Genomic DNA, 23,842 nt, shown 5'->3' with positions numbered 1-23,842 from the left:
TGCCCTTAGACATTGCACTGAGTAAAGTGTGATGCATAAACCATGTTACTCCATAAGCAGCCCTCAGAGGAACTACCACTCCGGCCCTGTAAAAGGCTGTTAAAAGCAGGGGAACTGCCTGGGGCAGGAGAGATGAGGTCAGCTTCCTTGGCTCCAAACATCCTGTTGGTCTCATCGGTTTGGACAGGGGTTGACGTGTACAAGGGGAAAGGATGCCATTCACTCCACCTTTAAGTTTCTCTCTGGATACTTGCTTTTAAGTGTTTCTGTAACCTGTACCCACTGAGCAGGATTTATTCATGTTATACAACTGTGCAGATTGAAGGAAGAAACCTTAGCCCTCCACCTAACCTGCATGGCTGATCTAGGCATGAGACACATCAGTCCTACGTTAACTAGTTATTAAGAAGAATTTACAATGTTCCCTTTTCCAGAGTGAACTCTAGCAGCATGAACTGTACCATGAGACATATTTGTACAGAGCCTGGTATAATACTACAACAGTGACTCACATCTGCTGGGAGCTCTCTTGGTAAGTACCAGAACAGTAGCATCAGGCACAAGAGTGCAGCTTACAGGCACAGACTACATCCTGTTCCAGTGCCTGCTGTTTGGGCTACATTACTTTAAATATAAACCAGTTTTCTTTATGCAGTTTACAGATCACATCTAAAATAAGATTCCCATTTCACATCTAAAATAAATTTCTAGATGCTTTCCTGAATCTCTTAAAACAATTACATACATAATTCTGAAATATCCACTATTCCAGAACAGAAAAGTGAAGGCATCCCAAAATTAGACTTGTTTCTATCCCACAGCATCAGTAAAGGTGAAAAGCACACAAAGCAACTTGTAACTTTACTGTTCTAGCTTTCCATACACTTCTCTACATGGCCAAAAACTTGTCACAAACCTGACTTTTTTTAAAATTCTTGGCTGTATGTGAGTTTAATAAGTAATGTAAATTAGGCAGGCAGGTGACCTTGAGCAGAGCTCCTTTGAGAGAAGCCGTAGCAGTGGTATATAGGAAGAAAAATTGTTCTCAGTCTAGGAGAACGTACAAATAATTTACAAGAAAATGGGGCATTTGGAGCTACTGTGAATGGGACCAGATGTGATTGATCCAGTAGGATCCAACTAATCCAGTAGCTTATTAGCACTTACAAGAATCCACAGAAATAAAAACCACAAAACTTATCATCACTAAAACCAAATGGCCTGTGGAAGCAGAAAGATTAGTCAATAAGACTGATTCCCAAATAAAAGTCACTGGCTTTTTATGTGGGCTCTCTCTCATCTTTTTGCCCATTTGAGTTCCTGATAAATTAAAATTGTGACCTCAAAATATATGTCTCATACCTGCAGCGTCCAGAGGTATACCCAGCACTCTCTCAAATCTAGCTGCTCTTTCAAGGTCCCTGAAGAGAAAAAAATTTCTAAAAATGAACTGGAGAATGATTCTGAAAAATGTCTGAGCGCTTGGGCTCAGGGCACCCCACACAGTCTCTGATGGGAGAAGGAAGAGGTACCTTTTTATAAGATCTCTTCAACAGTCCTTCCTTCAGCAGGCAAGGGTAGTCAGCAACGTCATTAAGAAATCGTAAGACAGCAGAGCAGCATCACAAACCATATTGACTATTTTCCATGCGAGTCCACAAAATAAACATAGGACCAACTTCAATCCAAAATCTATTGTCTTGTAGCTATGTCACAGGCCATTTAGACAGCATTTTCAGAACAGTAAGATTTCTTGCTTGATCTTCTCCATTAGTGCTATAGGGTCAGATAAGAGTCCAAGGTCTAGAATGAATATAACAACTGGGCTAACAGCAGCCAAGGATTATGTTTCAGAGCACTATTCAAGACTTCCTGGCTTTTAACCAAGATCATCTTAAGCAATGGAGTTAGAGAAACTCAGTATTTTCCATCTGGTTACCAGTTCTCCCTGACAAATCTTACTTTTGGTTGCAGTATTGATGATACATCAGACACTTGTACCATGACATCCCAACGACAGTCACTTAAATCACTATTAGGTCTCACAGAAAATGATTTCTCTCTGAGTGGGGCATTGACATTTCCTTGTTAAAGACTCTCACCCTTAGGGGAATTTCTATCACCAGAGCTATTAACAGTGATCTGGATCTAAATACTGTACTGTATTATCTGCATCCAGATGGGATAAAAATGGAAATTTCTATAAGATTCAGTCTTGACCTTTGGATGAAAACCATTCTTTCCCTAGTTACTGCCTGAGGTACTCTGAGGTGTTTCTCTTCAAGCATAAAAGCAAAATGGTGATTTATGATTAACATAAGAGAAAAATAGCTTGCCCACGAGTTTATGACAGGGTAAGTCTATTTCTATGCCATTATTCTAATAAATCACGATGTTGCTACCTACTCATTCTTTCATGGGTAACATATCTGGGTGTTACTCCTCCACTAGTGTTTCATTCTCCTCTCCCTAATTTTTTATACATATATATATATAAAAGTGTATAATGCATATTTCATATTAAACATTCTATACATTCTACATTTCTAAAATGCATATGGAGTAGTAAAGCTAACCCCCTTTGTGGTTAAAATATTTTATATTCGATTTAGAGGTAAAGTTTTTGTTGCATATTTAGAACAATTTCCTAGGAAGGTAAAACCCATCCTTCTTTGAAATGTCAGCACAAAGCATACGTGTCACTTCATTACTACTTCAATACTCTTTTTTGAGGGCTAACCAGTAGCACAGGTTTTACAGCAGTTCTCTGCACAGGGTAAAACTGGCAAGGACCTCTTAGGAATGCAGGTATGCCTTTCTTGTAACCCTCAGTCTTGCTGTCTCAGGCTGTGCTTTAATTTCCCTGGTGGGCTGAGTTGCAAGTGAATTTGGCTTGAAGGAGTGACTAGAGATTATAAATATGAATAAGGTCGTATTCTTTTGGTAAGTGGAGCCATCTGTTGCCACATCTAGAAAAATACGTATCTGTATGGAAGTCTGTTGACAAAGTTACAAAAGAGTATCATCCACTTCTGGCGACATGCGATACTATAATTCAGGTTTACTACATCCATTGTCTGGACTGGATTTGGAGGGGCGATAGGATTTTTTTTGAGGGGAGAGGGGGTCCTCACATATTGCTGCGTATCTTGAGCTTGTTCCAGCTCCCAGTGCAATTTCTACAAGTCTTTTCATAGGTTCCAGCAGCTGTACTTCAGTCCAAATTAGGGCACAAAAATGCATTCCGTTGCAAGAAGACTATAGGGCCAGTCTTATGCTGATGTTGCCACTGTTGTAGCTATATCAAAGTTATGCATATGCCATTAGTCATACCTGCAGGCACCACAAAGACTCGGTATGCGCCACTGTATAAGACGAGTCAAATTCTGAAGCTCTTGCTCAAGATAAATCTTCTAACAGTTTCAATGCATTTTTGGGTAAGGTAACAATCTGTTTTTTGCAATTTATCCTTAACAAAATAATAAAGTATATGTTAAAATCCCAAAGCCTGTTCTTATAGTTAAATATTTAATTTTGTCTTGTTGGATAAAATATGCCTGCTTTAATATTTTGTTGAAGTCACAGACCTGGAGGCAGAGATCATTAAACTAAAGAAAAGTAACATGTTTGTATTACTACAGATACCTTGCACAGGTAACTTTATATGAAATCTTAATACCAACCACTGTATGATGAAATTACTTTTTTTTTTTTTTTCTTTTAAAGCCATTACAAATCTCCATTTACTAAAGGAAATTTAAATGCATTAAAATATGGCCTGTTATATTTGAATGAATTCCATTGTATGACAGTTCATGCTTGTTGTTTTCTACCCATTTTTTTCATTTAGGTGCAAGGCAGTTATAACTCTATTTTCCTCACTCATGAATTTTCCCAAACATCATCTTCAATTTCATATCATGACTCTATGACTGTGATTATCCAGCAGTAAAAATAAAATTTTGATTAATCATTGTAGATAAAAGAAACAAATCCAAATATAAGTTGCTTTCTGACATCACTTCGTTTTACTGAAGAGAAATATGTGAATTCAATTAAATGTATTTAGGCCATTTATCTAGTTAATGTGATTCTCAAAGATCATTTGGTGTATGTGATAATATATAATCAATATAGTCTGCAAGAGCCAGTCGAACCTTTATACAACACAACCCAGAAGGTCACAGGGATATGCAAGTGTTCATTTGATTTGGCTTAGCTTTTAATGATGTAGATCAGTACATCAGCACAGAATTATCTTGAAGTTGACTTCACCAGAAAATGTTGTTTTCAGAGCACTAAAAATAACATCAATGACTTCTGTTAGAGTCAGGAGCTGTTGTGTTTAAGGAAAACTTGGTTTAATTATAAATTTGGATAAGAAATTGAAACAAGCCACATCCTTACTAGGAACAATGTATAATATTTAGTACACAACTTTTCAAAAACCTAGATGCAACAGAGTTTGAAAAGACTGAAAGAAATTCTTGTCTCCTTTTTTTAGAAATAGGCGAAGATGCCATTAAGAGAGCTTATTCCAACTCTTTCAATCTCACATGAAGAGCTAACAACAAATCTGGAGATTTAAAAACTCAAGATTATGCCATCTACTAAGAGATTCATGCAAGAGCTAGTCGATTCTTCCCAGCAGGATACAGTTTTCCAATGGGTTACTTATCTGATCTGTTTAAACACAGCAGCCTTGCTCCCTTCCTCTTCTTTATTTTCATGGCACCATTTTAGAGCCTCACCCTCCCACACTGCTGAAAAAAAAAAAAAAAAAAAGTGCATTTTGTGAAGCCAAATTTTTGGTAGAACAGAAATTTGTCAGAAATGAAGTATCTGCCAGATTACAAATCTGGACAACACATTCTGCTGGACCACATTAAATAAAGACATTTGCCAAAAGGGTGGAGTAGACTGATGTAGTGTCAAGCTCATTAATGTTGGAGTAGCACTGAAGATGGATATCATCATGTTCAACCTTGTATTAGCAGCATCCATTATTCAATAAATTATTAAATTAATAGACAGATGGTAACAATGGGTGTATGTCCTCATTTAATTAATTAATGAGAAGGAACTCAACTTATGGTCATCTTATGTCTATAGATTTAATAATTTATAGAATAATAATTTATTGATTCCCCACTATTTCTACAGGAGATAGAATTCTATTTCAATAACCATCCATTCTTGTCGGAAGCTGTTATTACCAGTCATTCTGGTGGCTATACATGTACTAATTGTGAGATGGACTAATCCTTCTGCAACTCCATTCTAAATGCTGGGACTGGAACGCATTACAAAAGGGAAAAAAAAAAAAAAAAGAAAAAAGAAAAAAACCCAAAAACCCCCACCCAATACTGAAATAGCCTTGCAGCAGCACAGTCACAAAATTGACCTCTAAAGAAATGAATGGATGAAGGGAGTAAACGGTGTTATGTTTCATTAGTTTGAACAGAACTCATTTGGCTCTTGTTGATTAATTGAGATTTTCTAATTGAATAAAGTGCAGATTTTAAAAAAATATATTTTTTGATAGGCATTATTGAAAGTGGAATAAAAGCTCTTTTCTAATTAAAAATATTCTTTTTGTATTCAATCCTGCGGCTTACATTGCAATGTATTTTGATATGGCATCAAATACGCAAATGGGGAAATACTCAGTGCAGTTATTCATATATAATAGCCATTCTCCCACTTCTGAATTTTATTATTCAAGTTATGATAAGTTCTCTGAAGACAAATGACACTTCTCCCATCTTTCACTTTACAGAGAAATCTGAAAAGCTAGTTAAAATTTATGATGTTTTTGATTTAATTATATATTTTGGTTGAACTATTTTGGGGTGTATAAAGTGATAAGATTTTGCTGGTTGCCAGTTTCAGACTACTTGTATGAATCTGTAGGGACAAGATGGGCTGGAGAAGTGAATGAAAAGTTGATTTTCTGTCCAAAGGTGTAGTATATACCAAAATAACATTCAAAGCATGTCTCTGAAGTTAAGTTTCCTCAGAAAGAGGATCCCAACTCATTTTGAAACTTTCAAAAAAGAAAAAATAATTTCTCCAAAGAAAGAAGGAAGAATGGATCAGTGCAATATAATATTTGGGGACAGATGTAGGACTAACAAAGGAAGAGAAGCATGGCACAGCTACGGGATACTGAATGAGACATTGCAGTTTAGACTGACTTTTCTTATTCCCCTTGAGGTGGTTAATGAAAACTTTGATGGATTTTATAATGAACTTAGGTCCTGGCCCAAATAAATTTGAGTGTGGTCTATTAACAAGCAGACTTAGGTTGTTAAGCAATGCAGAACAGTTAGAAAGCAGCCGATAATAGAAGCAGCAGCCTTACTATGTTTTTTTTCCCTGCAACTCATTTCTGAACAACAAATGCTGCTACAGCTGAAGTAAACTACAGAAAAGTCCACAAATAGAGCTGTTAAAAGCTCAACAGTAGAACTGAAACTCTCCAGAAGCATGGAAGACAAGTGAAAAGGATTTAAATGCTGCTTCTCTCATTGTCTGCAAGCAGTGGGTGAAAACAGAAAAGGGAATGGTGTTACTTCTGACAATAGTTGACTCTGAAGCACTTGATGATTTTAATAGTTCTCAGTTAACTTGGCAGAAGAAGCTGTATCAAAACTGTATTACAGAAATTTGAAGAGAACTGCATTCCATGTAAGAGGAAAGGTGGGAGACACATGGTTTTAAATGGAAAATACAAAAAAGCCTATCTTGCAATTTTGCAGGTTTTAACTGAGTTCTTTATAAGAAATTCAGTTGCTGTTGGGATGGATCTGGGATAAAAACCCTCAGATGAGCTGGAAGACCCAGAATCAGGTTTTGGCAGAGCCAACTGAAATTAGGTTTGTAATAGCAGTCATTTAAAACAAACTGAAGTTTCTGTATTAGTGTAGTCACAGTACCCTGACACAATGTTTTGACACTGTCACAGTGATGGAGAACTTGAAATGGTACAGGAAAACATTCTAAGGAAGAAAGACATTGAGAGCTTTTGCCAGAAATTCAGCTTTTGCCAAAAAAACTCTCTCCCACAGCCTATGAATGGCAATCAGTGGCAAACAACAGAAGCCAACGCAATACTACACGTTTAGGGAAAAAAAAACACCCACCATACAACAATTGCAATAAATAATAAAGCTTTTCAACTGGTTGAGAAATAGCACAGTATGCAAACAATAGACCAAGTGGAGAAGATACCTGGAGAGTTATGCAAGAGCAAAGAAAATGGTTCAGAAGATGAATAACCAATAAGACCTTTGTTAATTTTAAATCAAGAAGGGTTTACAGTGCAATTCATGTGGCAAATGAAAAAGTGTTTGCAAAAGCTACGGGTAGGAAGGAATGAGCATGTAGAAGAGGGAGATGATCTTACCTCCACGAATCACTAGGTGAACAAAGCAGAAGGATGTATAAGAAGCAACATCCCACTCCCCTAGACAAAACCAGAAGTGAATATATCCAAGTATTTGGCTAAACAGTATCATGTCTTCCATCTCAGAAGGAGAGTTAAGCATTGCCAGGAAGGCTACCCAAAACTCATGGGAATTTTAAGGTACATTTCCCATAACTGGGAAGCCCTCTGCAGAACAGAGGACAGAGATGGAAATGCCCAGCTTTCCAGGTGTCTAGAATTCATTTATATGGAAAGTCCCAAATAAGGGGAAAAGTAATTAAAAATGTGATCACTTAGTGGCTTGACAGTTTCCCCCTCAGATTTTATCAATAATTTCAGTGCTTTTTACTTAGTAAGTTTGATTTTATTGAGAGGCAGCCAACTTTTATTGAAAGGTATACCGAATAAAATGTGTTAAGTTTGGAAGGATATGAAATGAATTTGCAAGGATTTTGTGTTAAGCAAAGGATCACTAACACTGGTAGCACCAGGAAAAAAAAACAAACAAACAAAACAAACAAAAACAAAACAAAACAAAACAAAACAAAACAAACAAACAAAAAAAAAAACAAAAAAAAAAAAACAAAAAACCAAACCAAACTGAAGAAAAAAATGAACAAAAGTAGGTGTAGATTTGTTGCTAGTGTTGATTGAGAAAAAAATGCAACACCCACAAACCCAATAGCTACATAAGCTCCCAACTCCTCCATCCTCAAAGAAAAAAAAGCAAAACTAAGTACCAAGCAAGAAGAAAAAAAATGCTCAACCAGCTACCCAAATAAACAGCTCAAGAGTTTCCCTGGAGTAATATTGTTCCGCCCTGCAATGTTATATGTAAAGAAATAATTGTGCATCTCAAATCTACTTTCACTACAACTTATCTCCACACGTCCGACCACTGCACACAGTTTAATGGGCATGAATTTATGCAGAATGAAGGTTTAGACATGTCACCACAGCTATCCACTATTACCCATCTGAAGTATTGACAGATAACAGTTTCAAAATGTGTGAGAGTTTTGTAAAAAGGCTGCAGAAAGCAAACTCAACCACATATTTAGGTCACACAATTGCAGAGCAATAATAAAGTGCAGGTTGGCCTCTGCTGACATTCTCTTCCCCAAAATGGCTTGTGTTAAATGTTCACATCACAGTCCCTAAAGATATGAAACAGAAAATACCTAGAAAAAAATCCGAGTTGGATTTGGGGTCTGAGAAATGGCCACAGCTTTCTCATCAACACTTTAAAGAGTAATGGTCAGAAACATGAGTGGAAGTAAAAGAGAAAGCCTGTGGGAGTTGTGAGATTTTCATCCCAGACCTACAGTAGCAAAAAGACATTTTTTACAAATTCCAGTGACAGATGAAAATGGACAAAGGGCTGACTTGTCCTAGGCAAACAGCAACCACTGCAGGCAGGGCCAGCTGAATCCCAGGATACAGCATATCGTAAAAGAATAGTCTTAATGCTTCTCGACGATACAGTATGTAATATTTTAAGAGAGACTTACAAGCCTGCAAAAGCACACAAAATCCCAGAAAATAATCAGACTTCCATCATGAGTTTGACAAACACAGAGGTTACAAGCATTAGAAATTCTGTACCATGTTGTGTTTGGCTGGGAAAGGAAAACTCACATCTTTAGGAATATGCTAGTTAGAAAGACTGATGTGCACACCCAGGTGACACCACAACGTATGGTGAGAAAGCTGATCTGAATTAAGCTGGCTTCTGTGAGAGGCACCAGCAGAGCTTTGGGCTCCATTTCAGGAAAATAAAGTACTCCAATTTACCTCTGGTGAAGAAACCACTTAAAGACATGCTTAATAATAAGTGATTAGTCCTAATGACTTCAAATCAACTTAAAGCAAAATTTAAATAATTTCCAGCATAAGAATAGGAAAAAAACCTGTCAAAAATCTTTATATGTGCACAGCACCATACAGGTTCAAGCAGCAGAGTAACAGCACCTCAATTTTTCTTTTCTGTTGGTGTGTCACTCCCTTTAACAGCTATAAATGTACATAGTAATTGCTAGAGGTGATTACTTTGAATTCTTTCTCTTTTGGGGTTTTTTTCTTTTGTTTTTCTTGTTGTTCTGAGCGTCCGTATCACTATTGGACACACAAATTAAGAGCTTTAAGGAAAAAGAAACATGCTCAGAACTGTTTAAAGGACATTTAAATTAGGTTTAAATGTGCGATACTCTAATCCTTTCCAAATTAAAACCTTGTTACTTAAAGCTGTTAGCAGTAACATGAAATAAACATACAGAAGTTATGAAGTATTCAGCAAGTTTTTCTAAGGGAAAAAACTAATATAAAAAGCAAATTAATTAACTTTCCTTGCAAATAGTACTGTACATCCTGTATTATTAAGTATGCAATTACTGTGTAATGCAGCACAGCTGTAAAATATTTAAACTGTTTTTCACTAATTTTAGCTTGGCAAAACTGCAAGATTTCTGATAATTCTAGCATTGTTAACACAATGGGGTAATTCTCCAAAAGATATTTGGAAAGAACCATTATACAATTATCAGAAAGTTTTCTTTTCTTCATGAAGAGAAGGGTAAAATTTCCAAAAGTACCTGCACTAGTTAGAAATATAAATCCTACTTTGAAAGACAGGTTAGCTGCTAATAAATTTAAGGTTCTACTGATGCTCAAAATCTTCTTTCATGACCATCAAATTCATTTAACATTTTCTCTCAACTTCATTGCCATGTTTCAGTGGTCAACCTCTTTTGTGTGTCTCAAGAAACAGTTTCTATGGAAGATTCATCAAAGCAGCTCATAAATGCAAGTCTCAGCTGCTCCTGTGAGTTCATCCATTTGAGCGCCAACTCAAATTTCAGTCTTGGTTTAAGCCAAGTTAAGCAGTATACACCCCTTGCTCTAACTACACAGGGCTTTGACCTTCAGCAGAGGAGTGTCAACACATAGCTGCAGTAATGACTTAAACAGCCACAGCAAGGTTTACCCTAAGTTTCTGCACTGCTTTCACCATGCCACAATTGCTTTACCAGCAAAAGAAAGCCAAAAGATGTCCTTAGTGTGGATGCCAGTTTAGTGATTGGTCCAGGTATCACAACGACATTCTCCCCAGTAGAATGAAATAAGTTGTCCCAATTTTGCCAGTGTGAAGTTACTTACATAATCTTATTTTAACTTAAGACTGCTGCTGTCACAGTGTGTGGGTGGAAGAGATGTGATTCTCCTCCCTCCTGGTAGCTACAGCGATTCCAGAAGAATGGTGCAGTGCAAATATTGCTAAACCAGGATGAAGGCATATAACCCCTGTTCTGTGGGTGTAAACAGGGGGAACAAGTTCTTGATAAACCTTCCTATCAATGCAAGGGCATACACACTGCATGCAAGAAAGGCTCATCTCAGGTGATTTTGAATATGGGTCCTTAGTTACTTCATGCAAAGTTGAAAGATGGAATCTCTCCACCAGCTGCACTGAATACACCCTGAGAGTCACTTCTCAGACAAAATCTAGCAGAAGACATGGACAACTTTAGCTAAACAAGAGACATTTTTAACTGAAATTTTTCAAGCAGAAGCAGCAAATAACTGAAACTTCACTAGGAATTTGGTTTGGATATCTCAGCATTATAATCCAGCTCCTAGTCTGAAAAAGCGAGCTGTGAAACAAAGACATCATACCATTATTTTGCTCTGACTGTACAAGCACAAGTAACACCATAAATTTCAGCCAGTGCTGATCTTTTCCATGGTTAATGATTTCTTCTGTTTCTTCTATTACAATGACAATACTTAAAGTATAGGTCTAATTTCTGCCTGAAACCTGACTTTTTTTTCCTTAATCAAACAAGTGTGGGAGAAGAAAACAGGTCTAATTACCTGAACCCTAGCTGTATTCAGTTCCAAATCAGAATTCAGCTTAAGAGTTTAGACAGGAAAGATTATAAAGGCAACAAACATGAGTCTTAACTAACCTCAGAGATGTATAGTGGAGCTCATTCAGAACTAGAAGCACAAAGCTCCACAGATAAGCAAACTACTTGCATGCAAAATGAGGTGTTCTTATACAATCTGCATGGTGTAGAGTGGACATACTTCACATAAGGGCTACAAAAGGGAGACAAGAAGGGAAAAAAAACACTTAGTGCTCATTAGTGGCCCCTACAGAAACCTGGGGAACATTCATACTCCGTGAAGGGATTCATATTTTGTCACTCAAGAAAATGCACAGTAGCCACCCTATAATAACCTGAAGATGGAGGAAGAAGACATTTGACAGGGAGGACCAGCACGTGTCAGGAACATAACAAAGGTGATGAGAACTGTGAAAAGGATATAATAGACTTCTTGCAAAATACAGAACACTTCGGAGATAAAAATCTCTGAGTAGAATTTGAAGCTCTTGTAGTTTCTCTGCATCTATAAAATATAAAATTTGAAGAGAAAACTCTTCTCATACTCTGGACATGTCATATAATTGATAGCTGTTGGTGACATCTAGTCAGGATCAGTGAATTCAGCAGAGAATCTTCCTACTCACACAGCAGGTCAACAACACTGTCAACAGTTCAGGCCCCTGCAGACTGAACAAACCAGAAAACTCCAGGCATTTTAAAGCCACAAACAATAATGAAAATGTTAGAATTCAAAAAGAAAGAGGAAGTTTTGGTCAAATTCCTATTCTCTCCCCCTACAAACCAAATGTATCCTGCATTTGCTACCTGCAACACAAACAATGCGTATGTAACGTAAATCCTGGATGACCAAGACAGACAACCAGATGTAACATACCATGACATACTATTGCCAAAATGTGGAAAAGGTCTTTGTATAGAAAATCATGATTAAGGAAAATGAGTCACCTGAGGGAAGCACCCACACAATGGTTTAAGACAGGCATTTGATGACTGCTGAAATCTTTCTACAAATAATCATGAAGGATTAGCTAAAGAATTGTCATTCTATTTTCAGGTAAACGTTTTAGGTTTTGGAGACACTAGGACTTGCACAATGTATTATTATCTCAGCAATATAACTATTACATTCAAATGACATATTACTGTTACTGGGAACCATGATTTTGATTCAATATAGTTTATAGCTATACATTCAGTCTGGAAACAAATAAGCAATTGAGACCTTGTTAGGAGGTAGGGGCAGAAAGGCTATGAATAAAACTGTGAGATTTGGTTTGGATGGGTATTTTTCAATGGGTATGTCCATAGGCTGTTTATAAAAGCCTATTTTATTTATATATATGTGTTTGTGGGTATACACACAGGCACAGGGTAGCATCAAGAACAACTGAGTGATTGAGAAAAAACTATGAAGAAATAGCTCCAAAATCCTTGGAGAAAGCCAGTCTTTACTCAGAGATCCCATTCAGTCTCCATAACTTCACTTTCCATCCTCCACACAAAAAGATGAGCACACAAGAAGGTGAGCAGCAGATGGCCCAATTTCCAAATCATGCTTTATCCACCCATTTCACCCCATTTTTTCCTCTTCAGTATCCATCTTGCCCAGTCTCCAGGGTCTGTTACTTTGAAAAGACTTCAAAGATACAAAGCTACCAAGGTTTAAGAATTATCCCTTCACTACTCTACTCATGGAGATACAGTGCTTTAAACTAATTTACACCAGCTAGTGCAAAGCTCTTTTACTTTGCATTAAAAAAGAATATCAACAATGCTAGTGATGGCTTCTTGAACCACGTGCACTATGTCCTCAAAATGTCTTTACCTGATTTTTGATGATGGAAACATTTCACATCATCAACACGAGATGCTGTAATTAGCTACAAAGTGGAAGAAAGACTGTAGGTTGGGTATTTCTAGGTGTGAGATTCCCTTGGACTACTATCTTAAAAAAAGGGGAGGGGTGTGGAGTTGAGTCAGGATTTTGCTGTTCCTCTTGTTAATCTTGGTAATGGGACCACAGTTCAAATAACTTGAAAATTGCTGCTGGTAGTTTGCAGTGGGCAATTCAAGTATGACACTTCTTTTTTTCGTCAAAAACATACCTGCAGTGGAGAAAGACATCAAAATACAGAGTGTTTGTCAGACTTTACTAGGGAAGTATCTATCCTACTCATCAGTGGTTGGAGAATGATGGAGACAGGATCCTGAGGCAGTCAGACTGCTGGCCTTACAAGATACAGCCTCTGGCAGCATTACAAGCAAAATGGCAGCTGAGGGAACTTTGATAATTTTATAGTTTGTTGCTTCTAAATCATATCAGAATACAGAGAGCCAAAACCAAACAAATGACCAGTGGGAAAGTCAGAAGTTGGCCCTGAGCAGATGACTGTAGTTTTTATGGTGTGGCAGAGATATTTCCCCACTCTTAGATAAGCTGCTGGATGCTCAGAGAAATCTAGTCATAGAGACACAAATCATTGCTAAGAAGAAAGGTTTATTAAGCACGTCCTAGCCTTTATATAAAAGAGACACCAATAAAACCAACCCTAAGTGTTCTGGTATCAGTTCAATAAAGTTCTCCTACTCTTTCCAAACCCACATGTTGCTTTCCAGGTCCATCTTACTCAGAATATGCCAACTGCTTCTTCACACACTCCTATACCTGTAATTGGCATGTTCTCAGGTTCCTAGTCTTTTCTTGGAGTAGAGGTTAATCTTCCTTAGAGGCCTGGCTTTTATTCCTGTTTAATTTTGCTCAAGAAAGTTCTTCTGTATTTCACAAGTGTTACACAGAACTGCTTTGGAAATGAAGTCGTAATGCTCAGAGCACAATACATTTGACCTACAGAAAAATTTCCAGGAATATTTAAAAATTTTTTTAAAAAAAAAGCTCATCTGTTTTTGCTTTTTAGGCAGTAGTTTTCAAAATATCAAAACTTATTGCTACATAAGCACAAGAGAGATGATACATACTGTGTCTAGGTAAAGCCTTATTGATTTTTGCAAATGTAGATAGATGTAGCATTACAAGCAGCTTCTTTTGTAGCTCATTTCCCTACATATATGCATAGTATAAAAACTCAGTTTATGAATGTAATGTTCATAAACGTCAGTGGTTCATTTAATGAGCAGGTGGCTGTTGCTCTGGTCTGTGGATCCTGGGGAAATAAACATTAACCTTTCTGAAACTGAATAAGGCAGGACAAGATACTAGTTTAAATACGAGTCAGGGCTAAATTCACATAGCTTGTTCCAAGTGTTAGCTGGATAAAACAAGTTCTCACGTTTTGTTTCATGCTGGAGATTATGGTTGTCAGATTTAGCTAAGTGATTGGCAGTACAGAGTATCAAAAGAGCACATGAGTACAAAGCAAGGTGTAGGCATGGTACCTAATTAAGCCCCTGGGCATTGTGTAGCAAGGATGTCACCAAACAGCCAGATCAGGCTGGCCAACAGGGAAATATCACGTAGTGTAAGAAAACAAAGTGGCTTTCTCATCTGCTGCAGACAAGGTCTGCTTCTGGAGTGGTATTAAGGAATAGCAGAGGAGCAGACCTGAGCGAACTGGAGACTATTTATGGAGCTGAATGTGAGACATCAAGCTGCTATGAATCAGTTCTCTGGGCTGCTTGCGGACAGAACTTTCACTTCACCCTCCACTTCCACAAGGAAGGAGGCTGCACGATTTTTCTAGTACGAAATAAAAGCAGAGATACTGATATGCCAAACATGTCCAAAGGCATTAGCTGAGGTGATTACTGTAGCTAGCCTTTCACCCTGGCCTAGGCCTAAAGAGTCTCAATATGTGTAAGCCTAGCTATTAAACTGGTAACTTGTAAAAGGGTAGCTTATAAAAATTTATAATAGAACATGGAAGACACTTCTGTATATAGCATTCAACAGGATCTACTCCAAACATAGCTCTTAGAAATCTTTTAAATCTATACAAAAGCACATCAAACCTCTTACGAATATATCACCTTTACCCCTCTAATCCATAGATAAGTGTGTAAAGAACATAATATCCAGATAAATTGATGTAGAAACAGCTGACTGGTAAGATGACACCGGGTTTCTTGAATTCCTTGTGCTGGGGGGGGTGGGGGGGACAGGGACACGACACAAGAAAAAAAAGATCCTTGACTATCTGATAGAGGATAGAGAAAGATGAGGTTAGAGCTCACAAGGCACAGGTTCACGGGTTTCTAGTCTCTCTCACCGGAGGAAAAACATTAGCATCATATTGGGTGTCTGAAAGATTTTCACTAAGAGTGTACAACCTGCAGATACAATCAGTATAAACCCAGGCTCACTACATATTTGAACCTGAGATTTATTTTGGCACTGGAAGATAGCCAGTGAATTTAGGAGTATGCATTAAGGGAGTTATGCAAAATAATTTCTCACAGGAAACAGTTCATCTGTGGAGCAAATGCAATGTAGACAAGCAAAATACAAGCTCCTTACTTTCCTCTTTCTGTATCTGTGGTGCTATATAGTGCAGGGGGAATGCACAGAGACAAAATGCTGAGGGGAGGTAAGAAATAAATACAACCAAAATTGCTGGTGCTTCTAATGAACAGCCCTCCTCCCACCCGTGGAAAGCAGAAGTGGTCCCAAACTCCATTTGAACTAAATCACATGAGATTCATTAATTCCATCTGAAGCACAAAGCATGTGTTAGCACTAAATCATTTCTATGAAATCTGGAATATATAATTCATTCTATACGGCCTCCTCCCCCAGAGATTTTTATTTCATTAATGAAAAACAAAACTCTTGTTAAAAAAAAAAATTACACTGATCAGCACTTCCACTTAAGAAATGCCTTGGTCTTAAAGAAGGCAGGCTCATCAGTTTAATGACATGTGTTGATTACTTTCCATTAAAACGGACAAAAAAATATGGCTTTGTAAGTGGCAATTTAACCTTTGAATTAAAATTCCCCCCCCCCCCTTTTTTTTTCCCTGTCTCACTCTCTCTATTCCCTCTCCTTTTAGATATTTATTATTCACCTCCTTTCTGCTCTGCTGTGAAAGCTTTTACCAAGGAATGATTCAATGAAAAACAAAGCCTGGTTTTATCCCAACAGGAAGAAGTCCAGGACTTGAGGGGACTGATGACAAACTGTCCCATTGCCTCAGCTCTCCAGCTTGTGTACGCACAGTTATCAGAGGGGAAACTATCACAACAGTTTCTAAACCAAAAAGAGGACATTAGCATTGCATTTTGGACCTCTGCTTCTGTAGACCAGTTGTCCTTATGGCAACAATTTCCATCAGAGACAAGAAGCTCCGGACTGCTCTCTGCTGCTTGTTTCAGCTTTTGCAGCAGCAACTTTAAAAATGTCATTGCAAAGAGGGAAATCCTTGAGATGTGGGGAAAGAAACAGAAGAGGATGATCACGTTAAGTGCTTCATTCTACAGTTAAATTAAATTCCAGTCCACTTCCTATTCTCTCCTTCTCCCACACTTACATGAGAGTTGCTCTCTGAACTGTTTCCCCTTTACATTTTAGACAAGAAAAAACCCTCTGTTTTTCCAAGTTTGGTGCCTGATCTCATACAATATTCAAACTATCTTGCATTCACCTTTTCAAAGAAGAATGTATGCTATAAAGACACACTAGGCATTATTTGTCACTTCCACACATTAGCACACCACGGCTGACTGCAACTAAGTCATCCTGTTGTTTTTAAAGCAAATGAAAATATTAGGGGAATGGGGGGCAGCAGGGGACAGGGCGGCGGTGGTGGTGAGCAGCTCCCTAAAGACCAGGGAACATTTGTAAACAGAGCTGGAAAACACAGCTGGCTCATTCCTGCTTCTTAACATGTTTTGCTGAATGACCCAGGGCTCTGTCAGCCACTGTGGTCTAAGAAGATATTAGAGAAGCTGCATTCAGTCCTGCAGTAGGTCTGCAAATGCAACCGGACAACTGCCAGTACACAGCAGGATTACAAGAGGAGATAACATGAATAGCACAGAGCTCTCAGTCTCGTCTTATCTACTACTCAGGAAACTACCACAGCAGAACTGGCAAAGTTGCTCAGCTCCACTTCAGAAGCCTCAAAACAACCTATCTTGTCTGGAGCAGTGGCTAAGACAGCACATTGTACACAGCCATAAAGAGCAAAAGAATGGAAACTAGTGCCTTGCCTACTAACGAAGGTCTGTGGCTTGAGCAGGCACCAGTAGCAAACTTTGATCAAATGCCCTGGCTACCACTGAAGCAGAGAGTTCTGCTGTTAAAAGATTTACAGCTATTAACAGCACACAAGAGTACAATATGCTAGAAACTGTTATTGAGTGAATATGTGAGAAGGGGGTTTGAAAATGAGGCATGTGCTTATTGAGGCTAATATGCTTTAATAGGAAGTGTCAGAAAACGTCAAGAAGGTTGCCAAATACTGCAGATCATCCTCTTCCTCTAGGTACCCCCACTCTGAAGTGTTTGTATCAATGGTTTCAGAGCTGCCTCAGCTAGAATAGGAAGGCAGACCCAATCACGCAGTGGTTCAAACACCCCCTTCCCGGTGTGCTTCCAAGGGAGCCTGACCTTGTTAGCCAGGGACCTGCAGGCAAATAAGACACCAGAGAAATTGCCAGCTGTAACAGAAGGCTAAAAACTTGGGTAGGGAGGATCATCTTGAAGCAACCAGACTTAAGAGCTCTAGTTTCAGATGCAACCCTTTGACCTGTGTGAAGTCCCTGCCTGTGAAATGGGGATATCATCTTTTTCTTCTACTCAGAACATACAACCTCATTAAAGCAGGAATCACACAAAACCACACAAGTTAATTACAACAGGAATCACACAACAGTGCAACACTTGCCACCGCATATGGCTGACTGGCCGCAGTCAGTCTTTGCTGAGACTTCAAGATCCCAGTAAAATGCAAGCAGCAAGATTAAACTGAGAAATGCTCCTTTCCCAACTGACTGCATTCTGTTAAGGAAGGGAAAAACAAAACCAGTACTACTACAGTTTTAGGCTGAGAGCTTGTGATGTCAAGGATTTAAGACTCAATAAATATTTCGCAAGAAGTACTAGATTTATATCTTTCACATGCAAGGGTGATGCAAAAATGATGGACAAGGACAGGTTGGATTTTTCAGACAGTTTTGCATTTTACTCTAATGCAGGTTTCAACTCAAGTATCTGAGACAATTCCACTTTGTTCTGGGCGAGTGGGATTAGCCTCACATACTGATTTTGAATTCTACTTCCAGCTTTCTGGTTGTTATTACAAGTGGCTATGAGATGTGCTTTCTGGAGGTTAATGCGTACAGCCTAGTCCATTCAATTCCTCTTCATATGCTAAACTTTTATTAATTCAGTGCTTAGGGAATGAAGAGGATCTTGTTATTGTTTTAATTTTGTACCTAGTATCAATGTTAGTACTTCCACACTTATAACAAGAACAAAATAACACCAAGAAAATTAAGACAAAGGGACACTGTTTGGCTTTAATTTATACATGAAAGTTTTATCATCACTCTAATTGGAAACCTAAATAATATAAGAAAGCTGTCAAACATGGTTCCTGTTATGCAGCAACAGCTAACCTTTCTAACAACAGAGGCACTGTTCAGTATCTCAGTGATAGTGTTCAGATGCTGGTGTCCTGCCATCCATGCCTCAGTATGAAAAATGACTCGTCACCTTAGAAGTCACAGCACTTAAAGCCAGAGGAATTTTAGCATGACTCTATCAGGAGCAGGTGCTTAAATAAGTCAGATGTCTCATCAGGGCTTGCAAGGGAGGAAGGTGCAGGAGAAAATTTTAAGCCATTGATTTTATTTGCAGCATAACTATGCGGACCTCTGGACAAAGCAGTTTTGTTCAGTCCAGGACTGGTAAAGCTGGGCTGAAGGGGAGATCAGTCTGAAATAGTTTGGAGATCACCAGCTCCCCCATGGGAATGTTCATCCAGATGAAGCAGACATGCAGTGGCAGGGCCAACAATGAAAATTATTAGAGTGATTCATTTCCTCTTTTTCCTTTTTAGTACCATCTGGCAGTGTGAATACAAGACTAGAAGCAAAAAATGCAGTTGTTTTCAGCCTGACAAAAGCTGGCTAACAAGAACTGTTTTCAGCCAGACAGAGCTGTAAGCATGTATCTTACACTGACTTTATAACTGCAAGGAACCCCCAGATTTCTTCCTGTCAAGCAGCCCATATGGCACCCTGGTGAGTGACTTTAAACAGCAACCCACTGAATGATTAAGGACTTGTAAAACAGTCCACATATTCTGTGGGGCTTGTATAAACTGCATCCATTGATTTCTAATGCATTACAAATAGCCCAGTTGTTCAGCATCAAAAACTCCGTTTACAGGACAAGAAAGACTCACAGAGGAAACAAGGTGCCCCACAGATAACTTTTAGAACCACATCCAAATGTTTGGAGAGACTGGTCTTTATTCCTGTCTGCAATGCTGGCCCCACACAAGACATCTCACTCTCCTAAAGCTGCACGTGTATCTATACATGTGAATTGTGATACCTCTGTCTTTCGTAAAGCCCTTCAGGATCTGCAGGTGAAAGCTGGATGCTGGACCTGCAAGGCAACAAGAAGACCCCTCCTCATGGAAAAGTCCATGTTGGCCTAAATTTTCCATGTCAGGTGAGGTAGGCTCTGTGCATTCCCCTGTTGGTCTGACAGAAATCAGATTTAAAGCACTCTAAAGGTGCTTCATTGCTTCACAACCTTTACTCACCTAAAGGCATATGTGTAAAAGGATATGTTAGCTTTCAAGAAAGTGATCCCTTTCTCATTCCAAAAAAAGGAGGGGAAAAGGGGCTGTTGCAGGAGCTGAACCACTCCACACCCTGCTGCCAGGGCTTGCAGTACCAGGTCTCTGGGAGTTCACAGGGAGCCCAGTGACTTTCCCATTTAAGCAGCTAGAAGCTTTCATTCATTCATTCACTCCTGTTACAAAGAAAGGACTAGCCCTAGAGCCCTTCGTTACTAGGAAGCAAGCATTGGCAGAGAATATGATTTTCACCTCATGCAGTTTTCACATTAGACTCTGATTTGGACTGGCCATCTGCTCTCCACCACTAACCTGTTACATTGTAAGCCAGCAAACCTTTGAACTACTGCCTTCTTGAGAAAGTCTCCATTTCCTACAGTACGCGTCTTAAAATAATACCCAATATGACACACACTGCCAGCCCAGGGAGGAAGAATTTTCTTTGCCCTTGACTAGCTGCCAGAACAGAGGAAGCTGCTTGCAGCAGCCCTGAAGCACTAAACCAGTAGGAGGAACCTCAGAAAACACACAAACAGATCTTCACAGCTCCGTGTAGGTGTTAGATACACAAAGGAATTCGCTAATACTAGTGGAATACATGTTATCTTTCAATTATTTCAACTGCCAGGCTCTTTAGGGAGGTTTTCATAAAAGTTTCAAAGCATCCCAAACAAATCACCACAGTTAAATTTCTGTAACACCAAAACTTCAAGAGTCTTTAAAAGTTCTAAACTTTGCAGACGACCATAGCTCTGTTCCAACGCTAAATACTTAGGCTGTTAAATGACACAGATGTACTTACCTATTGCATCATTTACAAAGCAAAGCACTTAAAACCCAAGCAGTGAATATTAAAGGACATAATAAATTTTACATTGCCTACATAACAAACATACATTATTCATATATTATTCACATTTACATAAAAGGAATGCATTTTTCATCATTACAGAATAACCTTAACTCTGACCTGTGGATTTTCTCAAGATATTTGTTGTACTAGTTTTACTTTCTAAATATTTTATATAAATGTTACATGGGAAATACTATCATTCGTTAACTTTATCAATTGACAATTTTAATTAGTTTTTCTAGAGAATAGCATTGAACATACAGTTTCATAAAGTGTATAACAGTGTTGATTTATGGAAAAATTATGCAACTTTATCTGCATTTGGGAATGATTAAAGTATTATTAATGTGTAGATACATCTTTTAAGTTTGCATTGGGATTGCAGTTGAAGGTTAGTTGTGAAAATAAGTTTTTCATACTTCAAAACCTCTGACTCTGCATTTGGGCTATCAGTCAGATTTAAAGGGATCCTTAATATTCCTTCCAATCTGCAACCAGATCACAGAACTGTATGGTCAAACACAAAGGCTTCTTTCTTCCAGGCAGTCACGCATGTGCTTACAGTTGCTACGTAAAACAAACCCACTGGACTTAATATGCGGACCAGGATTAGGATGGTTGGGGGCAGATGAAATTTCTTTTTTTAGTAAGCATAGGAAAGTAGGATTGAAAGGGATCTCCCTTGGTCATCTTTCTTCATGCTTATAGGCGTACTAAATATTTGCATATTGACTACATCATGCGGATGCTATAAAGCTGATGAAATTGTTAAGTATTCATCTGTTTAATTCTCATTGCTTCTATTGCCCAAGTATTTCAACACGCTAATATCATTTGGCTATTTCAGTGCTTCTAATACAGATCGGATGACGTGCAAAATTTGCTTACAAATCAACGTTCATCTTTTAATTACTTGAAATGCTTTATTGTGCTAATAAGATAAAAAGAACCTACTAAGTTAAATAGCCATCCAAATGCTTAGAGGATTATGGTCACAGCTTCCATCTTACTTCTTAGAAACAAATGCAGATTCACACAAACTGAGAGTCAATGCTTGAAGCCAAACCCCAAGATTTAAATTCACCTGTACTTTTGGTTAATCAAGTTCTAGATCCAGACTCAGCTGAGATAGCACATCATCCCCTAACATTTACCAGCCTTATTTCAACACAGCATCTACAGGAGTAGCTCCTATTAGTGTAATACTTGTAATAATGTGTGGTTTCTGGCAGTGGATTTTTTGCTGGCAGTCTGTCATGTAAGTCTTTCTAAAAGTCTGTCCATACTGAAGTCATAGCTCCCTTTTTGATTCTTATTTGTCTTTGTTTGCTGATGGGAAATATGAGTGTAAGACAGTAAGTTGAAGGGGAAATTAGGAAAAAAAAGATCAATTAAAGGACAGCAAGAATCCTTTGAATGAAAGGTGCAAAAAGATGCAAGTCAATACAAAAGAAATCTATCAATTTCCTTATTGTGACTATATTAGAAAACTGTAGCTTCTGCTTGCCAAAAGCATGAAATCAGTCATTCTTTCCTTTATCATTATAGATTATGGTGACATGACTTAGGTACGGTATGAGGGGAGATCTAATTATCAACTGATGAGTCATGCTATACAATTTTAGTTGTAATCAGTCATGTTCTAAACAGAATCCAAGTTACATGCTGGTAATTATCCACTGTGGATGGAAAGATGTGATGATTTATTTTTCAAACTGGTAGTGCCATCTGATACGTTCACATAAACGCTACAAAAAGAATTAACTGTCTAACAAAATATTTACACAGCATGAAAAATACCTACATTTCTATAGGTATCACAACCCCAGATCTCACTCCTGAATGGTAATGGTCAGCTCAGAGTCCACCATTTCATATGTGAGTCTAGATTGTCTTTCCCCAGTATATCCTTTCACGTTTTACATTGAATATAATCTGCAATTTTATTGCCCAGTCTTTCAGTGTTGCAAAATCCTTCAGCAGTTCTTCAGTTTACCGTTGTCCTGACAAACCTTTGTATCATCACCACTGCTCATCTCCTTTTCTATGTGTTCTACCAATATGTTGACCACAACAGGTCTCAACAGACAGCCATGTAGAAACTCTACTGACCATTTTCAGCTGGACTCCATTCCCATCTTTAACTGATTATTTATCCATGATAAATTATCTTATCCAATGCCAGTCTGATTTTCTTAAAAGCCTTTGTTAAAAGCCCCTTAAAAGTTAAAGTAGGCTATATTAATAAATTCATTCTTATGCATGTTTGTTAGCCCATTCAAAGGAGGCCAAGAGGCTTATAAAGCAGAACTTTCCTTTAAAGTCATGATGACTCCTCTTAAGTAGGTCATGTTTTCCATGTTTATATGCACCACTTACAGTTTCCACTAATTAGCCTGGGAAAATGATCACACTTAGAGGCCCCCTATACTGCTGTAAAGACTGGTTGTCATATTTGTCATTCTTAAGTCTTCAGATACCAAAGAAATATAAGCCTTCCCAGTACTGTTAGTAACTCTGATAATTCATCTAACAGTTACCTTACATTGCTAATACCAGCTGATTTAGTGCTTGCTTTATCTAATTTTCCCTTAACCTTCCCTGGTTGCTTCAAACTTAGTTCAATCCTCCCATGATTCTCCCAAACGGAGCCCCCATACAGGGTTCTGACATCTGAATTAAACTTTGGCTCTACAAAACCATCAAAGGAAAAATGTTCCAAAGAAAATAGACCACTATTAAAAATACTAAGTTCAAATACTGTAGTTTGATCATGCAACCTGGTATAGCCACCTCATTTGTTTGCTGTACTCAAGATTTCTTGTACTACCTCAGATAAATACTGGGTGGCATTCATCACACTAACCTCTACCTACCAGCAGACAG

Source organism: Strix aluco, chromosome 2 (genome assembly GCF_031877795.1).
Source record: "Strix aluco isolate bStrAlu1 chromosome 2, bStrAlu1.hap1, whole genome shotgun sequence".
Classification (NCBI taxonomy): domain Eukaryota; kingdom Metazoa; phylum Chordata; class Aves; order Strigiformes; family Strigidae; genus Strix; species Strix aluco.
Note: the sequence above shows the minus strand (reverse complement) of the source record.